The sequence below is a fragment of the Choloepus didactylus genome, chromosome 11, assembly GCF_015220235.1.
Source record: "Choloepus didactylus isolate mChoDid1 chromosome 11, mChoDid1.pri, whole genome shotgun sequence".
Taxonomy (NCBI): domain Eukaryota; kingdom Metazoa; phylum Chordata; class Mammalia; order Pilosa; family Megalonychidae; genus Choloepus; species Choloepus didactylus.
This window is the reverse complement of record NC_051317.1, coordinates 66,954,857-66,976,833: the sequence shown is the minus strand read 5'-3', so window position 1 is coordinate 66,976,833 and position 21,977 is coordinate 66,954,857. Positions and strand designations below refer to the sequence as shown.

At 39.5% G+C, this 21,977-nt stretch overlaps 1 protein-coding gene and 1 pseudogene across 4 annotated transcripts in view; one reads left to right on the top strand and one right to left on the bottom strand.

The window, feature by feature from the left end:
* The window catches only part of FYB1 (FYN binding protein 1), a 203,536-nt gene that overhangs the window by 56,960 nt on the left and 124,599 nt on the right, over positions 1 to 21,977 (top strand). Inside the window, exon 1 of one of the 4 annotated variants that reach the window (XM_037798837.1) lies at positions 8,744 to 8,920. The exons of 2 other annotated variants lie outside the window; for them this stretch is intronic. The gene's annotated coding sequence lies outside the window, so the exon portion shown is untranslated. Of the gene's footprint in view, positions 1 to 8,743; positions 8,921 to 16,094; positions 16,229 to 21,977 lie in introns of those variants that run through there. One more of the 4 variants, XM_037798838.1, reaches the window with a different exon arrangement.
* On the bottom strand, positions 20,023 to 20,618 carry LOC119505925 (annotated as a pseudogene).

Below are 21,977 nucleotides of genomic sequence, written 5' to 3'. Positions count from 1 at the left end.
GATGTGGGTGTGTGCGTGTGTGGGTGTTCACAAATGGATATCTTCTGCATCCTCTTACACACACACACTCTCTCCCTCTTTCTTTCTCTCTTGCCCACTCTATCTTTGGCTCAGCAAAAGCTCACCATTGCTAATTGCTCTACACTGTCCGTTTCCTAAGACTTCAAAGCTAGGTCACAGTTTGATGATATACTTCTCAGTTTCCCTACAGATCTTATTGTGCATCCTACTTGCAATCACCTTTCAAGTCCCATCACCCATGTTAAAACCTAATATTACTTGAGTGACCCAACATAACTAGACACTCCCTCAAAGCAATTACACCAAGGCTGACAGCAATGTGATCTAATGACTGAAACCCAGCTGGACAGGGTGCAGCTGGGAACTGGGAACTCTGGGAAATTAAACTTACCTGTCTTGGTTCCCTCTGTGAAAGAGAAATAATTTTATTATTATTTCCATTGACCTACCTGCCATGTGAGAAGAATGTTGAGAATTATTTAGTATCTGAGCTCTTCTTTCCTAGCATTTCTCCCATTGTTTACACTTTTCTCCTGGTCTCCCCTCACACTGAATCCTATCTATGCCTCAGAGTAATTAACTCAGTTGTAGCATTTCAGGATCATGCCAATGTATAATAATTTTTTGTATCTGGACTGCTTATTTGGTGCTTGAAATACACTGCCATATAATAGTCATTGTACTAAGAAATTTTCAGATATTTATCATTTGTTTTTCCAAACAGCCTCTGAGTTTCTTGAGAGCAGAGATTTTGGCTTATTCATCTTTGCCCACAGCACCTAACAGAATGTCTTGTAATCCAAATGGTATTCTATATATTCAGATGGAAGAGACCGACCCAACATTTATTTCACATCTGCATGTGCCAAGCACTGAGCTAGATGCTTTTCTAGGTAATATCTAATTTAATCATTGAACTTGAGGCTCAAAATGATGAAGTTACTTTTCCAAAGTAACAGAGGTCTCCAAAGGCAAGAGTTGGGGCCGACAACTAGATCTATGTGACTGCAACTGTTCCGGTTTGCTAATGCTGCTGTTATGCAAAATACCAGAGATAGATTGGCTTTTATAAAGGGGGTTTATTTGGTTACAAAGTTATAGGCTTAAGACCATAAAGTGTCCAAGGTAAGGCATCAACTATTGGGTACCTTCACTGAAGGATGGCCAAGGGTGTCCAGAAAACCTCTGTTAGCTGGGAAGGCTCGTGGCCGGCATTTGCTCCAAGCTCTGGTTTCAAAATGACTTTCTCCAAAATGTCAGTGTCAGGTTCCAATGGCCATCTTCAAAATGTGTGTCTCAACTGCAGCTTCTCCAAAAGGTCACTCTTAGTTACTCTGTCTGAGATTTATAGGGCTCCAGTGAACTAATCAAGGTCCATTATGAATGGATGGGGCCACACCTCTGTGAAAGTTATCTAATCAAAGCTATCACCTACAGTTGGGTGGGTCACATCTCCATGTAAACAACCTAATTCAAAGGTTCCAACTTAATTAACACTAATATGTCTGCCCACACAAGACTGCATCAAAGAACATGGCATTTGGGGGACATCCAAACTGGCACAGTGACTAAGTACTTTTTTCTATTACATCACACTGACTTTCCCTATGAATATTTCTTGATTAATAGTGCTTTCTCATCATCATCTTTATCTTCCTCTTCTTCTTAATCAATATCATGATGTAAAACTTGGGTCTATTTTCCTTTTAAGATGGAAAGATATTTGTACACACTGATGCTCAATTCTTATTTTGGTTGAGTCTGGGATAATCAGTCATTCATTTCCTCTTCTAAAGCTATAGCCCAGTAGTTTCAAAATGCTCTGAGAAGTCCTGGGAGATTCCAAGGAAGTATATCCAAGGGTTGGAGAGGGGGAAATAGGAGTTCTGGGGTACCCACCCCTTCCTCTACTAGAGTGATTTCATTTTACATGCTTTAAAACAGATTTCATTTGGAAGACATTTTTCTATAGTTTTAAAAAATTTTGGAATCTGTTATAGCCCAATTTCAGACCTAGGCAACATGCTGCTATGGTCATCACTCTCAACAAAGAGGTCAAATGCTGACCTAATCACTGTTGGATATCCTACACTTTAGAAGTTCAAGAAGACTCCAAACACTGATCTTGGCAGGACTGCCTCAGAGCCAGCTGTAGAGAAGGCAAACTCTCTTCAACAACTCTATGACTTGAAGAATGCTACAGTGTCCTCCATGCACCAAAGTATTTTCTCTGTTGGTCAGTTGCCTTAGTTTGCCAGAGATGTTGTGAACAGTACCATATAATGGGTTGGCTTAAGCAAGAAGAATTTATTGGCTCACAGTTTAGAAGCTAGAAGTCCAACATCAAGATGTCAGAAAGGTCATGCTTTCTCGCAGAGTCGGTAGCATTCTGGAGAAGGACAGTCCTCTGTCACATACTGGTTTTTCTCTCTCCTTCTGGCTTGTACTGACTGACTGCATCAGAATTTTCTCTCTTTATAAGGCCTCTAGTCATATGACTAAGATCCATCCTGATTCAGTTTGGCCACACTTTTACTAATAATTCCATCTTCAAAAGGTCCTGTTTACAAATGGGTTTATGCCCAAGGAGTGCAGATTGATTTGAACATGTCTTTCATGGGGTATTTAATTCAATCTCCAACAGTCAGCCATGGCACTGTCCTCCCTATCCACCTGGCCCAGGGTTCTAACCATTAGAAATCCTGGTGGTAACATACTATAGAGAAAGAATACTGCATTTAGGATTCAGAAGTCCAGAAGTCAAATCATGCCTCTGTTGTTAACTTCTCTGTGCCTATGTTTGTGCATCAGGAAAATGGAGATGACAATCCCTGCTTCACCCCTTTAGTAGGTATTCAGTAAATGTTTTCTGGATGGATGGATGGATGGATGGATGGATGGATGGACAGATGGATGGATGGATATATGAGTAGATGGGCAGGCAAATGGATTGACAGTTGGATAGAGAGCCATTGAGCATATATAAAATTGTCTGACACTACTACAACACTTAAAGTAAAGGGAAAAGGCCACAATATAAAAAAAAAGGTTACCTTTTAAGTATGCATACTTAAACCAACAGAGATAATGAATTTAGGAGGTGAAGAGATCCTAAAGGAAAAATGACTCAGGATTGGTGGGGATCAAGAAATAAAATAGACCCTTGGTGGTGAGGATGAGAGCCGAAGGCACCAGCAGACAGCCTGGTAGCAACATTGTCCTCTAGAGGATAGTCTTGGCAGAATAGGTGATGAAGGGTAGGTTTTAAAGGATAAAGATCCATAGAGAGATGCTAGAGCTTTTGGGAACCAATGGCAGTTTTTATCTACTTCAAAACTGGTTGATTCTATGTAATGAAAAATCATAAAATTCTCTTTTCTTCTAAACCACAGCAGCTGAGGTCAGAGAAGAGAGCTGCTATTTTAAATCGAATCTGCTATTTAAAATTTTCCCTTTGTAATAATGTATTTTGATTCTCTTTTCTCATTCAATAGTATGAGCAGTCATGGATATGCACTTGTATATTTCTATGAGGACCCCTCCATTTTTCTACATTTACTCTACCTTTAAGTATGCATACTTAAACCAACAGGGATAATGAACCTAGGGAAGATCTTACTATACATATTAATTTCTTACTGCTGCTGTAACGAATGACCACAGACTTAGTGGCTTAAAAAATAAAAATGTATTATCTTACAGTTCTGGAGATCAGAAGTCTAAAATGGGTCTCATTGGGCTAAAATAAAGGCACCAGCAGAACTGCCTTACTTCTGGAGGATCTAGGGAAGAATCCAATTCCCTGATTTTGTCAGCATTCTTTTGCTTGTGGCCCCTCTCCATCTTCAAAGCCAGCAGTAGCTAGTTGAGTCTTTCTCAAGCTCTATCACTCTGACACCAACTCTCCTGCATCCCTTTCTTACATGTAAGGACCTTGTGATTATAGTGGGCCCACCTGGATAATGCAGGGTAATCTCCCCATCTCAAGATCCTTAACTTAATCACATCTACAGTCACAATTTCTGCACATCACACTATAGGATGGATTTCTTTACTTTGGTACCAGTGCAGGTTAATTCACAGATTCTTGATCCAGGTTGCCCATTGGAATCATCCAGGGAGATTGAAAAAATAAATAAATAAATAAATGCTCAGGCATCTCACCCAAATATCTTCATTTGATTGGACTGTGTGGGCTCAGCCAACAGCATTTTTTAATAGTGTCCCAGAAGATTCTACCATGCAGCCAGGTTTGACAAGTACTGACCAAATTTAAGGAGATGGATTTTGAGATCTCCTGCATTTTAGGCCATTTACTTTAGCTTTCTAACCTCAGTGTCCTTATTTATAAAATGGGCATAATAATCTTCTTGGTGATGTTGTGAGGATTAAATTAAACAATATATGTAAAGTCCTGTGCACCATGCCTGGCGTATGGTAATCCCTCAGCAAAAGGTAACTCTGACAATTGATTTTATACAATAGGCCAAATCATGTGGCAAATGTAAATATCAGAGATAAATATCAATGGGTGCACCCAAGACAACCTCCTTAGTCAGACTTAGGGGAGTTTAGAGTTCCAACTAATTCTGCTTAGATTGCCTATAAACTGGTATAGCTCAAGTGAGTTATTAGTGTCTGCTATCCTTTCACTCTGTTATGGATAATGGCTGATTTTCTCTCAGGTTTTCTCCCTTTCTACTGCAGAGACTGGGACTGCAGGAAAAACTAGCTTGTCATTAAGTGCGGACAACCAGTTGTCTCCATTTCTCAACTTGTAGGGTGGTTTAAATTCAGGCCTATCCCAGAAAGACTCAAAAATCTTCCAGCCTTTCAAACCTTTCCTTTAAAGAATTAGCCCCTGTTCTCTAAATGACTCAGTCCACTCTTCCTGGGGGTGCTGGGTCCCAGACTCCTTCTGTTCATCCCAGCCCCATTCCAGCCAATGACACGGGCATTCAGTCATGAGTGACACCAGTCCTTGCTGACCCCAGCAGCCACCTCACAGAGAGATGAAGCCTTGGCATGATACTGCCATGAAAGAAAGCCTCTCTATTACCTCATTTTTTTCATGTACTCCTGAGGATTAGAGGTGGGTGAAAAGAACCATCTTAATTTTATAGAGAGAGGGGAATTATTTTTAGTGAAAATCCCAAAGGTGCCATCAATTATAGTACTGCAATTGTGTTTCTAAATTTTATTAGCTTCCAGAATCAAAAAAGAGGAGAGACTATGTCATAAGGGAGGGTCTTGTTTTATTAGCTTTCGGAGTCAGAAAAAAAGAAGGAGAATTATATCACAAAAGAAAGATCTTGCACATTTTATTGGTCTGGTATTTTCCTTCCCTGGCCTCTTCTTTTAGCTGTTGGGACTATCAAGGGGAAATACCACACCAAGAAACATTGACCCTGGTGATTTACAATTAAAATCTGTGGTTCTTAGTTTTCAGAAACAGTAGTGCCTGATGACTCTTCCACTTCCTTCAGTTCTGAAAATCATGTTACTATAGGTGACAACTTTTTCAAAATTAGCATGTCTGTGGTATGGTGCTTATGGAAATCTTTCTGTCCATTGGGAGGTAGAAAAGTAGGTAACAGGATTACAACTTCAATTTTTTTTAGAAATTTTAAAAATAGAAAAAGTACAAAGAAATATAATAAGTGCCAGTGCAACCATTACCAAGAATTGTTCTGCCTGATCTCATGGTGGTTTCTGACAGCAGACAAGCAACTCATCCTAGGAGCACACACTTTTAATGAACGTGATTGGCTTCAATGAGACAAAGCTCTTGACAAGGATCCATTTGGACTTCATCTGTGACTCGTTAGTCTGGAGCCAGAGCAAAGCCTGGGCCCTCCTGCTGAGCAAGCAGAAGGTAGAAGTCCTATCTACCCTCACAGCCTCCATTTGTCTTCACACCACACCCAGATTCCTGCAGGAAAGTAAACCATCAGGATTGTGCCAAAGCCTAACTCTAGGCCAAATCATTTTCACACCCAAACACATTCCCCACTCATTTTTTGCCTAAGGCACTAGAGGCTGTCCATGGCACAGCAGTGATGGTAGCAAAACTGGATCACCTCTTTTCAAAAGGTTTCTAGTAAGCCATTGGCTTCATGTTACCAGCCTATTAAGAACCAGATTATTAACTTTATACTTTTTTTATTGTAGCTAGATAAATGCTATGATAAAGTATAAAAACAGTAGGAATTTGTGCTGGTTTGAATGTATTATGTCCCCCAGAAAAAGGCATATTTTTTGATGCAATTTTGTGAGACAGACATATATTAGTGGGCATTAAGTTGGAATGTTTGAATTAGGTTCTTTGCATGGAAATGCACCCCACTCAACTGTGGGTGATGACTCTAATTGGATGATTTCCATGAAGGTGTTACCCCACCCATTCAGGGTGGGTCTAAATTAAATCACTGGGGCCATATAAATGAGCTGACAAACAGAAGGAACTCATGCAGCTAAGACTGACATTTTGAAGAGGAGCCATGGCCAAGAGGGACACTTTGAAGAAAGCACAGGAGCTGTAGATGAGAGGCATTTTGAAGATGGCCATTGAAAGCAGACCCTTGTTCCGGAGAAGCTAAGAGAGGACAAATACCCCAACTGCAGCTGAGTGAAATTTTTGAGGAGCTGCAGCCTGGAGAGGAACGTCATGGGAGAAAGCCATTTTGACACCAGAACTTTGGAGCAGACGCCAGCCACATGCCTTCCCAGCTAACAAAGGTTTTCCGGACATCATTGACCATCCTCTAGTGAAAGTACCTGATTGCTGATGTGTTACCTTGGACACTTTATGGCCTTAAGGTTGTAACTGTGTAACCAAATAAACCCCCTTTTATAAAAGCCAATCAATCTCTGGTGTTTTGCATTCCGGCAGCATTAGCAAACTAGAACATAAGTATAATATCTTAATTTAAGTAATGGAGAAACAAGCATATTAACAGGCCACAGGCATAAACAAACCAAAGCTTCATGGTAGTAACTATACAGATTAGATAGAAATAGGGCAGGGTTTCTCAAATTGAGGTAGAGGTGAGGACAGGATGAGAGAGGGAGAGTAGAAGAATTTGTCCAGGTTATAAATACAGAAATCCTGATAGCCCAAATAGCTATTCAATTCTGGTAGCCTCACTTCCTCCATTCCCTACAAATCCCCTCCCAACTTACTAATTCTCCTGCTGTATTATTTTATTTCCTTGTGTTGCACAATAGAGCTACACAGGATGGGGGAAAAAAAGCCTAGTATTCATGCCTGCAAACAAAGAGCTATTCATTGAGACATTCTTCATTTGCTTAGAATTGCTCTCGCATGGGAAAAAAAAAAAAAAAAGCCCAAAACATTTAATAAAATATCCAGAAGCACTGTGGTGTTAGCTATGATTCTGTAGCAGATGTAATGTAAGGCCTAATATTTGACTTAAGATACCTTTGAATGCTTTTATTTAATTGCTCAGTTTCCTTGTAACTTAATAAAAAGCTTTAGTGAGCAGCCACAAAAATAAAATCCATATTCAAATAATAGCCCAATACTACAATATTGGTTTCCTTAACAGTGCAAGTAATTCTTTCCAACTTCACCTTCTGTTAACACAGTCTCAAGAAGGTATACGTGTGAAGAAAAATATGCCCTTCATATTTTGTATTCTTTCCTCTAAATGACGAAAAAATACTACTGCTCTACAGAGCTTTAAAAGTCTCATTAATTTGTTGGTTCAGAAAAATAGTTGCATATATGCATCCGCTAAAATAGGACTACACCAGAAAGAATGCTTTAGCTTTTGTTCTTAATGATTATAAGCCATGTAACATAGAGGGGCACGAGGAGAATCAAACAGATTTTTCATCATCATCCAATGTTATTGTTATCAAATAATGTAAAAAAACAAATCTAGCTTGAGGAATGTACAAAAACACATCACCAGCCAGATTTGGCCTGTGGACAGCATTTTGCCAACCCCGACTATGGAAGAAGGAGAAAGCATCCTGGAAGAAAGTAGTAATCTCAGGCATAACCTCTATAAGACCATAAACTGCTACAGAGTAAAAGCTTTCCACCTTTCAAGACTCAGCACAGTGCTTTGCACAGACAATACGTACTTAACTAAATGTTTCTGACTGATGAGATGATGAACAAATGAGTAGAAAGGAAAGAAGGCAAAGGAGGTTAACGTAACAACTATTTGTTAAAATCCTACTTAGTCCCAATGATAGTCCCTTTGCATGGATGAACATTGAATACTTCATTTTCTCTAGAGTTTGAAGAAAAGTCTAAACAATGGCAGACAACAGAGAGTCCACTGGCCTTTCCACCTCATGCACCCCCTTTTCAATCCACATGCTCAGACACCCCACTCCACCTCCTGTCCAAAGATGCAGTTTCATGCCCAATATTCCATGCATTGGAGTTTGTCCTTCCAAATTCAAAGCTTGTCCTTGACCTCTGCTGTGGGCAGACAATACCTGGGCATTTAGGCATATTACAGTACTAAAAGCCATACAGACTCATCATCGTGAATACCAGGGTGGGAGGGAAGAGATTCTGTTTGGTTTTACCCTTTTTAATATCACATGGCTGGCAGGAATGTCAGCAGAAGTGTCCAGGCTGAATAGACACTTTTTAGTTCCTCTTTTCCTCCCCTTTCTTACTCAATATCCTGAGGATATAATTGTACTTTTCTTGTCTATATCAGCCTGGTTGTGGGGAAGGGGAATCTCTCAACCATTCCTCTGGACAAACCTCTGCCAGGCACCAGAAAGTACCAGAGTTCTTGGACTTTGCCTACAGAGCAGACACAACCATCAGAAATGAGGATGGGCCCAAGCCCTGGCCCTAGGAAGACCCACTAAATGAGGCCATCCTCTCACCTTATTCTGCAGGAGACAGGTAACAGCCAGGTTTCTTCTTTCAAATTAATGTGCAAGGTTTTACAGCAGGGAAAGGTGCCACCTCCAAATTATGGCACCAACAGTGCTGACTGGCATAACTGAAAGAAAGTTATGTTCTATGGGGAAAATATCAAGAGATGGATCTCAAACACAAAAGCAGAGCCTTATTTTAGCCAAAAGGGTGATGAGCAGATAAAAACATGGCTGGGAACATGTCTGCCCCTTGCTCTTTCGTAATTGGATAGTTTCTCTCGTGCATTTCTCTTCCAGCCTCTGGTGGCACTGGTATTGTGTGATGCCATGGCAATGAAACCAGAAAATCGGCTTTGTTGCCAGCAGAGCTGGACATAGATGATTATTTCACCCTGGCTCCTGACAAGCATGTGTTCATCTTTTTGATGAGGAAGAGCCACTTTCAATTCCCCCAAAGCCTTGAGATCTTGGAGGGATTAGGAATTCATGTGAAGTTTCCACAGATGAGGGAAAGGGTCTATACTGCCAGCAGCACTTGCCTTCTCAGAAGGAATCCTGGCAGACTGTGGAGAAAATGATGACAAGTAGCCACAAATCAGCTGAGAAAGCCTTTCAGAGCAACCAGTAACTACAAATTTTAGTTGGAGTCTTTGGCCCTTTTTATGGATTGTTGGCTTTTCTGAAGAATTTAGAGGTCTTTTTTTTAACCCTTAATTTTAACTAGGCTTACAATGAACTAATTAAAGAAGAGCATGGATCCATGACTCTGCCTCAGGGTGACTTTGGGTGAACCACTTAACCTCTCTGTGCCTCAGTTTTTCATGTAGAAAATGGTGGTAATATTTGCATTTATGTCATAGAGTTGTGTAGGGATAAAATTATATGTAATATGATCTATACAATGATAGATCACAAATGTTAGCCATTTTAAATATTTTGGCATTAGATACTGATTATTCTATGTAGAAAAAAATAGATGGGTTTATCAACGCAAGGCCAACATCATGGCTGTGATTTTCTGTTCATGCTGCACAACTGCCAGGAAGGTTTTAGAACGTGTGCTTACATACAAGGCGAGAAACAAATGTCAAATATTCTTATGCCCCAAAAAATTGGTGATGGATAATAAGTGAGGGGGAGGAGAAGAGGTGAATGTTGTTCTTTTCAATAAAACCATATTTTAAAAAAATGCTCCATTAAAGGTGATCATGAATAGCAAAGAAATTGTGATGTATTCAAAAGTTGACCTGGAGAAGTTGACCTTCCATATCAAAAATGAAAGGCTTGGAAGAATTCTATTTCCCTTGGGAAATCATTTTAAAGTTTCAAATCTGTGCTGCCTGCCTATCATTTTCATCTATTTGCTTAACTACCAGTAGGCTTCAAATGCTGGAATCCAGAGGGCCCCTTCCCTGGGCTCAGGAGCTCCTTAAAGCTACACCCTTGACGGTTATGGCTGCCTCATGGAGCAGTCACACTGACATCTAGTGGTCCAAAGAGTAAGCGCAGGTGATTGCTTCTAAGCCTTTTCCAGCCTTCACTGTGCTTTTTCTTTATTTTTTTAAATCATTTTTTGCTACCGTTTGTATCCCATGTTAATGAGAGAGAGAGAGAGAGAGAGAGAGAGGTTGGGGACAGTAGACAGAATCTGTTCTTTGTCTGAGGTATTATCAGGGGCAGCCTCTGAGTGAACGTTTCTAAGGACAGGATGTGGAGAGAGTGGACCCTGGCTCACTGGCAAGTTTTAGGTTGGGGTTGTGGTTAAGACCTAAACATCACAATCAGGATCTGAGTTTGAATGTAGGCTCGCTGTCCACTAGCTGAGGGCTCTTGATTGAATTGCTGAACCACCCATGCCTCGGTTTCTTCATCTGTAAAATAGGGCTGATAGCAACTACTTCACAGATTTGTTTTGAGAATCAAATGAGGTGATGCCTGAAAAGCTGCCAGCCCAGCACCTAACAAAGAAGGTGAATCACAATGTAAATCTATTCTTGTTGTGACCTTTTATTTCCAAGAACAAGTAGCTATGGAAGCTGGAGACTCATGTCAAGGCCCCTTAGCCACAGGACAGGACAGCGGGAAGCCTGATGGATAAGCAAATAAGAGACCCAGATTCTGGTTCCAGTTGTGCCACTAAGTAGCTCCGTAGCTTTGGACAGATCAATTAACCTGTTTTCTTTCCTGTAAAATAACATTTAAGATTATGTCTTTCACAAACACTGTGATTCTAAAGTAAGGCTTCAAATCAAAATTGGTCCACCTTTAAGGTCCATTTTGACTTCTTTTTTTACCAAAGCACGGGGTTGCGCATGTCCCAAGCGTTTGGTACATAGCTGCTGACTGACGAGTAGTGGAGGTTGGAACAGCCTCTGTATCAGCCACTAGGAATATATCAAGCACGTGTTTGTGCAGAGATGAAAATTCAGTGGGAAGTCCTAGAAGCCAAAGGGCATTTCCCCATCAAAAGCTTATCTGGGGACTTTCTGATAGATTTGGGGAACTCAGTGTTTGATTTGTTTTCTCTACCTCTGCTAACCAGCTTTTGTGCACAGACAGATAGCAGAAAACTGTTTAGTCATCTAAATTCAACACATACTTTATTAATAATGTTGCTGAGGCCCAGGCCATGGGAACTGATCAGAGTAGTGCCTGACCTTGCTTCTGAGAGCAGATTACATGCCACACAAAAACATGGAACTAATTCCCTGCTTCTGTCTACCAAGCTGAGGATGATCCCAGCAGGAACATCCCCTCTGTTGTAGCACCAAATGGTGATCCCCAAAAGGCAATCATGAGATGAAATTTTCACTGTCTTTCTTCCTAAACCTCATCCATGTGGGGGGACTTAGACATTCACAGAAATACAACACAGAGGCATTTGGGAACTTTGTAAGGGTGGGTGTAGAAGATAGAGGGAACATTAAGGAAAGACACACAGCCACCATCAATACCCCAATCCCATAAACCCGTGCTGAATCAAGGTATTCCCAAAAGGACATCCCAAGTCTTGCCATTAAGTCTCTGCAACTCTTTAGGCAGGAATTGACCAATAGAGATGTGAGAATAAAAGAAAGAGGGATCTAATAGTTCATAATCATTTTTGTACCCCAGTACAGCCCAGCCTGCCACCTCCACACATTGCTCCACAAAGAGACCCTTTAAGGAGCACTGCAGAATGGTTTGGGGTACACAGCATGTACAGCTTGAAAAACGTCCCCCAGGGTGAGTCAACCACTCCCCATGTTTCTTAGCCTATGCTTTCCTTATCTTCACTCTAAAGGACACTATCCAAAATACCTTAATTTACCCAATTGGCAAAAAAAAAAAAAAAAAAAAAAACAGCAACAACAAAAACACTTTAGTCAGTGAGAGTATGTTTATGCCTCTCAAGTAGCTTTTTATTGTTCTTATTTATATTAAATATTTGATGACACAGGTCCATTGCTAAAGGTTAGCCACACTGATATGTAAGTCATTTACAAATTTTTAAGGTTTTAGGAAATATTTTGAATCAAACAAAATTTTATTTGGATGGTAAAATGTATACCTGTGACCCCGATCTTGTTAAAATGCCATCATCTTCCTTCTGAGTCATCTCCATTTTCCCCTTCTAATCACTGTAACTTAGAAGGAAAGAAAACATCTCACCATAGGAAAATATTAAGCCAATCTTATCATTTACAAAGAGTTTTCATATAATTTAATAATTCTCCAAACACTGGTTTTAATTATTCCTCTTAGTAAAATTTTTAATTAAAAGAAAAGCTGATTGAAAAATAATAGGTGGCTCTCTTTATAGCACATTAATTTCATAAAATCATAGAAAAGTGTTTTGCTATGTTCCAATTTTTATTCCTGCTCTTTAAACAAACCATGGATGTTAATACTTTTTTGCCTTTTTATCCAGGCAGAAGTTCATTTATATGAACAAATTGCATCAATCTGATTTTTGTTTATAATTTTGTTCATAAGTTTGCTTCCCAAATTGTAAACTCTTTTCATATCTACTTATACCTTCTTTTACCTCCCTTTGGTAATCAGTTTTAAGCTGCAACCACATGGACAATAAACACTGTGTCAGGGCAACAATGGATGAAAGAATTGTGTCCCAGGCCCCTGAGCCATCAATTGGATGATTCAAGTCACTCATTCTGAGAAACAGCTGTTTGGGGACAGATGGGGCTAAAGGAGATCTATTAGAGTTGTCTACCTCAACCCCAATCCTACGCCAACACATACATAGACCAGTTATTATAAAACAAGCAAGCAGAATTGTTTCTTGTCTTCTCTTTGTTGTTTCCCCTTTCCAGAATACCTGTGATGTTGCAAAGTCAATTAGGGTGTTCTGGCCATGAGCCCTGCTTCCTCTAGGTTTTGTCCAGTCTCCTTGCCAATCAACTATATGCTCTGATTACAAACATAGAACAAATTTTAACACATCCCCTACAGTGTTTAGTGATTCTTGGTCAGGAGGTAAATTACTCTGGTTAGACCAACAACTTTTTGAATCAGAATAGGAAACATATAAAGTTTTGTATGTGAATTGAGAACTTAAACTCAAAATAGAAACTATCCAAGAAAGATAAAGGAAGTCATGATTCCTGTGAGGTACCGGGGCAAGCACAGGATTTGGAATCAAAAGAGCCGTGTTTGGTTCTCATCTTTACTACTTGCTAGAGCTTGGGTATCTCAGTTTACCTCTCCATAACAATAAGAATTAACCAGGTTTTTGAGAATTGGATGAGATGTTGTATGTGAAATTTTGTCTTAAAATTTGATTATTAGTTTTAATAATAGAAGTACCAGCAGGTACAAAATACCAAATTCCAAAATATTTGTTAAATATACAAGTGTACCTAAAGGTTGGGGGGTGGATATTAAGGTCCTTGGCATGAGGGTACATTGAATAAAGCACAGACTTTAAACTAGATAGTGACAAACTGCCATGTACTAGTACTAGCACATAAGCAAGGAGCTGTCAGTGCTCTCAGAAGGAAATAAATAAGTGCTTGAATGAATGAATCAGTAAGTGAAAGCCCAGAGCAGCTGAAACCTGAAGCACCTTGGAAAGATGAGGGAGCCTGGGAAAAAAAGAGTAGCTATGTGTTAAGACCAGGATACATTTCATGGAAAACTTAAAATTGAGAACAACACAGTTTTAATGAGAAAAGGTGGCACCCAAAGTGAAGAGTCCCATGATGACAAAGGCGAGAGAAGTTGCTCATTTTCACAGTAGGATCTTGTTACTGTGCACTTTGAAAGACAAATGAGGTAAGAGGTGTGAGGTGAATACATAATCCTGATTACAAAATACTGAATATATTTTCTCAGAGTTCAAAGGCAGAAGAGATGGAATCGTGGACGTGAGGTGGTGGGGTGTTCATACTGTCTTATTATGTAGAGTGAGGTTTCAAAATATTATCCATTTTGGTTTGTGGAATTTTCTGTAACCTTCCATTTCTGATGTCTAAATTTTACTGTCCTCAGGTCAAACTGAGGATCCCTCATTGACGAGCAGCTGCTAAGTGTCTTGATGACCTTGTAGAGCCCTCTTCTTCTAAGCAGTTCTCTTCCCACAGATATTTTCACATACTAAAGAAGGAAGTCTCTAGAATATCCCACAGATGGTCTCATCCCTCCACCCCCCACCCCACTCCACATAGACCAGACATTTTCAGTTTCTAACTTCTTGCTGGTACAGAAAAGGAATTCGCTGTCTAGGTGTGTGTATGTGTGTCTTGTGTCTGTGTGTCTGTGTGTCTATGCACCTGTGTGTGACAGCATGTTTATATGTGTTGGGAGGCATGGGGAGGCTGAAGACAAAAAGGGAGTGTGACATTTCTTTTTTTCCCCCATGTCAAACAGTATCTTTCTCGGCCATCAAGAATTTTTATTACAAAATTCATACATTTTTAACAAAGTGAATTTTTCTTTTGACAGTTTATACTATTTATATATGAAAATAGAACAACCACAAGTAATGATTGCTGAAATTAAACTCTCTTTAATTTTGAGGTGAGACAGTTGGAGGGATAGGAAAAATGAAAGAAGTACTTGTATTCTGGAGTGCACACTAGATATTATCCTATGAACCAAATAAGCCACTTGTAAGTTATCTATGAAAACACTTTTCAATTATCTGCAAGTTCATTAGTCAAATTATAAATTCCTCAGGAGACTGCCTTCTACTTTGGTATATTTAGTTAATGTAGGCTGAGTTATTAGCCTAAGAAAAGGTAAGCTAAATTTCCTGTATGTATGTATGTATGTGTGTGTGTGTGTGTGTGTGTGTGTGTGTATATATATATATATATATATATATATATATATATAATGGAAAAACAAAAATAAATGGTTTTAGGACTGTTGTTTTATACTATCTACAGCCTTCTTTATATTATCTGCATTCTATTATTATTCCATTAGCTTCAAGAGGTAAAAGAAACTTAACAGCAGAACAAACTTCACAAACACAGAAAATTATATTTAACTTCCTCATCCCTGTGTACTTGAACACTTGGAGGCCAAGACAAAGTGAAAACTTTATTTGTGCAGGAGCTATTTGGTAGGATAACCAGGGAGAGAAAGTTTAAAGCTTCTAAAATGTAGAATGATGGTGATTTTAAAGCTTCTGGTGCTTAAGGACTGGAAGGATACACAAAAGACCAACTGATCAGTATACCTTGAGAATTCAAGGTGACACGCCATTTGGCCATCACCATCTAAGCTGTACTATTTGCTAAACTGGCTTCCTCTACTTCAGTTCACCCTAGAGGTGAGAGCGCAGCAGGAGCACGGAGAGTCCAGAGTATCAGTGCCTGAGATGAGACAAGAGCCAAAGAAGATACACACTGACATCTGCAGAGGTCTTCTGCCAAGGCTCTCAGACTGGCCCCCCTAGGGGAAATGGCCAAATACACCGAGAGGACACCACTCATGCCAGAGGCTTCCTTCTTACTACATTACACCTCACAGTGCAAGGCTGTTGGGGACAGGACTTTGCAGGCTGCTGAAGTTGTCTGTAGTTTCAGCTCCACCTGCACAAGTCACAGAAAAAATGTAAGGCAGGCAGTGTGTCACAACCAGGGCTACTACTGCTGCTTCCGTTACAGCTACTACCTCCTCCTCCCCGTGCCCTTGCCCAGAGTCTGCAGCCTGCAGCCTGCCCCGTGCCCCAAGAACTCAATTTGCGGTGAGAGACAAGTTCCCACATCCTGTTGAAGAGGGGCCTGGTGCTCTCTCCAGCCTCCGAGGCTCAGCCAACTGGGATGGGCCAGCGCCTCTTCACTGTTGAGAGATCCACTGAGACACAGAGTTCTTAAGAGTAGAGGTATGGATGGGGTCTGACACGTTTTAAGACGCTAAGGAAATACTTTCCCCAAAGATCATCTGTGTGATCAACCACGAAGAAACTCAATTCTGTTCAGTCTATCAGTCAGTATATTTTACCACATACTATAGACAGAAATATGCCAGGCCTTCAGGGAGTGTTTGTTCGGGCTGGGGGGTGGGGAGGTGGTGGTTGTTAAGGAAGATGGATAAAGCTAGGTCTCTGGGTTTTATATCTGTGTGTGTGTGTGTGTGTGTGTGTGTGTGTGTGTGTTGGAAAGGTGTGGATGGCTTGGTGAAGTACCTAAATTATGATTCCTTAAGTACTTAAATATTTAGACAGTGTTTATGGAAGATGAAAAAATTACAGCAAGTTCATTATCTCCAGGGAAACTTGCCATCTACTGCAGTTGTGTACGGATTTGTTGCAAGTACTGTACTCTCAGCCAGCTTCCCTTAACTTCATCTTCATAACTAAAAGCAATTAGAGATGTTTTATTGTGTAGTTTCTGACAACAAGGAATTCCAAGAAAGGTTATTTGTTTTCAGATCAAAACAACTCCCTTTTCCAAGTTTACTGGGTGTAGCAGACCAAATCCCTTTAAAAAAGAACAGACAACTTATCACAGTGTACATGTGTGCATATGCGTGTGTGTGTGTGTGTGTGTGTGTGTGTGTGTGTGTGTGTCGGGAAGTGGTGGAGGGCTTGGTTGTGGGGAGTATGTCTGTTATTTTCTTTAATCCGGGCAATATAAACCAATGAGGCTGCATACTGTTCTACACGAAAGCTTGAACTACTTCTCCGCTGAGTATATTACAAAGTTTCATCAGCCTGCTTCCTGCCAAAAGGATGTTAGTTTCTCCCACTTAAGGAGAAACTTAGTACCTTCTCAGTCTTTTGTTATATCTTCTGGTCAACTCACTGTTATGAATAAAATAGTGGTAGGAACTAATTTTTTTTTTTCCATGAGATAAACCAGTGATTCAGATCAAAAAAGCCATAGGTAACGGTACGTTATCTCAATGTAACCATACAAAAAAAAAAAAAAAAACAAAAAAAGAAAACAAACAAAAAACACAAAGTAAAACTGATCAATGTATTTTTTTTCAAAAAAGAAATGAATTTGGGTAAACTATTGATATTCATTTACTGCCTCTCATGATTATAAGTATCGCTTGCAATCAAGTGAGGTCATTTTATCCTCTTTTTCCATGATCTCTATCCAAGGAAGAATAACCACATCCACAGGAGTTGTTCATTCTCTTCTTGCTTTATTTGCAAAAGTGACACAACCACATCTTAAGGGGGTAAAATCAGGCTTCAAATTCATTTTATATTCATTGGCTACCCACAATTCATGGGTGTTTTATTTATTTTATACTTTATAAAATGCACTAAAGATGAGACTTTCAAAGACATGTAACTTTAAAAATGATCTCTAGTGGTAGCCTTTTTGTATTGTTTATTTTCTGTACAGCTATTTGTGGGTGTAGAGTGTACTCTATTATTAAGAAAACATTAAAGCTGACTTTCTGGTGAGGTATTTTCAACAGTCCTAGACTAATAGTATTAGCTCAGAGTTTCTCAACTTTTCAATTATTTCTTGTGGGATGCTGTCCTGTGCATTGTAGGATGTTTAGCAGCATCCTTGACCCCTACCCACTAGATGCAAGTAGCATCCCCAGTCAGTCTTGGCAATCAAAAATATCTCCAGACATTGCCAACTCTTCCCTGGGGGATGAAATTGCCCCAGGTGAGAATCACTGGAGTGGCTTAATATCCAAGATACATTAAAAAGCATGAATACTATAAAAATTTTAAAACTCTGTTCCTAATAACAGATGCAGGGTATCTTTAATTTTCCTTATGAAAAATATGTAGGCTAGCTGGCTACAGAAGAAAACATTTAAATGCACAGTTTCTTGACATCTGTCTGTAGGACATCTCAGCATTGGTTTACCTAGGGACTTGGATCATTCCCTTTATGAGACAGCTAAAAGCAAAAATATATTCTGAAATCTAGTATTGTTAACCAGAAACTCAGAGGATGTAGCTAAAGTGTTTATGCTGACAGTCATCTAACCAGGAACTGTGGCAAAAGTGATAAGTTTATACTAGTGAAGATATATAATTCTGAAGAGAGGAAAAATATGTGGGGACCAAAGGAATTTATTTCTATCAAAATAATTTCTACAATTACAGCTGTGTAATTCTACAGCAATATTTGTGAGTAGTTTGGACTAAGCATTATATAGATACATGATGGGTAGATAAAATAATAAATTGCTTCAAGTTACTTTGGGAGAGAATTTTCAAGTAATTTGAGATGAAATGTTTGTTTTACTTAAAATATCCTAAAATCTGAGGTCTTTCAGATGTTGAAATACCTCTTCTTAAATAGAATCCCAAACTTTAAATAACTGAAACTAAAAAAGATTCTAAGAATCAATATGCACCGATAGGAATCAATCACCAAGGGAAAAAACAGCAGAGTTAATCTTGAATGTTTAACAACTGGAATGGCACAAGTACCTACCAATCAGAATAGTTGCCAACCATGTATCCAACTGTACTGGTGTGTATCACCTGATTACCAGCTCTGGAAAAATGTAAGATAGAGAGCAGGAGTTTCTATTTATGTAAAAATAGAGGTTGGAAGGATGGGAATGTGAGTGTGTGTGTGTTGTTTGTATGTACACACATATATATTTCCATAGGCATAGTTTAGCAATATACATAAGAAATGATAACAGAGGCTGCCTCTACAGAAGAGAACTGGATAAGGTCACAATCTATTTATGGTTTAGAGCAGGTCAATTTTGAGAGTAAAAGGGACTAGTTTCAGAGGTTGGAGGAGACTTACTTTTCACTTTATTATACATTGACACATTGTCCCCCTTTTAAATTTTTTTTAAGCAAAAAGAACCCTAAAGAACAGAATGGATATTCAATCTGCAATGAGACTAGAATGGGAGATTGTTAATTTTTTAAATGATGTTTGCCTTTCTATCATGTCATTAAGAAAGAAAACTAGCATTTTATTAAGATTAAGATTAAGGGTGGATCTGGGTATTGAAATTTTTAATCTAATACATTTATGATGACAATCAAATAATCTCTAAAGCTAAACTAAGAAGTCGATCTAAGTGATAAATGGTTGTAGAGGTTTAGTGTATTGATTTTCCAGACATATTACTAAGTTCAGGAGCTCTTTCCTGTGTCTTCAAGGTGCCATACATGGGAACTCACTGCTCCTTATTTCCCTATCTTTCAATATCTAGTGAAGAAGTTTCAGAGTGTGGAGACACCAAACTCAAGCATGATAACCCTATTACGTTACCCAGGAGTACTTTGGTTCCACTCAGACTCAGTTAAATTAGTAACATAGATGATTGTAATTCAGAATTTGATCATCTGAAGGAAATGATGCCATGTGACTGGTGAATTAGTGAAACAATGATGGCAGGCTATCATTGGAGATATATATATTTTTTTCAACAGCACTGTGCAGTTTTATTAACCGTTCAAGTACAGTAGCATCTGATAAAATGGGGACAGAATTGGGATTTAAAAGTGAACAGATATTCAGCAGCTAATAGTTTGAAAGAAGCCACTACATACTCTTTTCACAAACATATTTTCACAGAGCCAATACAGTATTAGCCATTAACCCAGTACACCAAGCGTACTGAAGTAGAAAAGATGCAATAAAAAAAAAAACTACATTAGAAAGACCTCAACACTTTAGAAAAAGAGTAAGACACTTTTAGTTTCTCCCTTTTAGCCCCTAAAACAACATCATACAGTCTGGATCTACCTATATAGTCCTACATCAGCTTCTAGAATATTTGTCAGGAGGGAAGAAAAGAAATGACACTGGCCAGTACAGTCTTTGGATATTTAGGAAGGAGAGGGGGAGAAAGTCAGTTCTCAGAAAAAATTAGTCAGCTTCTCTCTCATCAGCAGGACCTTTGGATTCTTTGTTCTTCCGTATTTCTTCAACATGCTTGATCTTTTCTCGCAAACGCTCCAGTTTGGCAGCCATTTGTGCCTCTCGGTTCTCTTTGTTGGCTTCTATTTTGTGGGTCAATTTCTCTTCCGCCATTTTACTGAAGTTGTTGTTCTCTTCTATTGCTTTCTGAAGCACTTCTTTCTCATGCTCTCATTTCTCAGCAAGCTGCTTCAAGACCTCAGCTTCACGGGACTTGCGTCTTTCTTCTGCAGCTTCTAACTTCTTCTGAATTTCCTCCAAGGAAAGATTCTTCTTCTTTGGAGTGGAAAGGGGAAATTCTGGGATGAATTCTTTTGACAGAGAGCTAAGAATCAGCTCAAAGGCCTGGCCTGAGGCATGCTTCTCCAGTTCTTTCACCTGGATATCAGAAGAAGCCATGGTAAACAGAAGACAAGACACAGGCAATGTATTTTACACAATCCACTGGTATGAAAGCCCTGCTCGGTCCAAGCTGCCTGGCCACACTCCTGGATATATATTATGTGCAATTCTTGAGCTAAGAACTTTACATATGTTAACTCATTTAATCCTTATTAAAGAAAAAAAAAAAAAAACCAACCGTGTGAGATATAGATACTGTTATTACTCCCATTTTATAAATGAAGCAAACTGAGCCTCAGAGAGGTTAAATAACTTGCTAGACATCACACAGCTGGTAATTGGCAAGGTTGAGGTTTGAATCCAGATAGATAACCCCAGAGCCTGAGCTGTTTGCCACAACCTGCACCACCTCCTGGAGTCTGAATGGGCAGCCAAGAGGCTTGGCTTCCAACTCCAACCCAACCACTACCATGTTTCCAAAACCAAAAGTCAGGACATGGAGATTGACAATGGGCGTCCATGTTTAAAGTTGTATTTACCCCCACAAAATCCAAGACTTGAGGTTGCTGTAATTAATTAGAATGTCACTAAAAATTCTTCAGGTTCCTATTTTCTCACCAGTGAGGGAGGAGGATTAGACAATTTCTAAGGTTTTACCTGCTTTATAAAAATAGGAAACTGTCCTAGGTGCCAGGCTCTTTTTAAAGTGCCTTACAAATATTCCTTTGCTTAATCTTCCTACCAGCCCTGTGGGGATGCACTGTTATTATTTTTCCCATTATGGAAATGAGCAAACTGGGGCCCAGAAAATTTAAGTACCTTGTCCAAGGCCAAATAGCTAATAAGATTCACGCTCAGCCACCTGGCTCCTGAATCTGTGCTCTTAGCCTCTTGTTATAAATCTAGAATAAAAGACATCTTCCCCAGAGAGAGATTCCCTTCTAGGTACCAAGCAAAGTTGAGTATTTGATGCTTCTTTGTGCTGCTTGGGCTTTGCTAAGATTTGGAGTCTTCTGTAGGGAGTCTGTGGTCTCCCTGGAGGGACAGAAAAGGGCCCACCTTCTCCTATTTCCTCCTCCAATACCAGAACTCCCCCTTGGTTCTGTCATCTTCCTGCATGTCACCTTCAGGGATTGCTGGAAGATGTAAGGAAACCTTGGGGGTGGAAAAATGGTAAAGGGGGCAAAGTAGAAAAAAAAAAAGGACTTTTCAGTGACTCAGATATGGGGTAGTGAATTAAACATACAAAATTCAAGCTGGAAAATACTGCTTTTATCTGGTTTTCTCTTCCTGCCCGGCCCCTTACCCCCACAAATACACATGCGCTGTAGCTTGGTGTGGAGAGAAACTCTTAAGGCACCATTTCTTTGCAAATCACTATGCAAGGTAAGCAGCTCAATGCCAACCTTCCTTCCC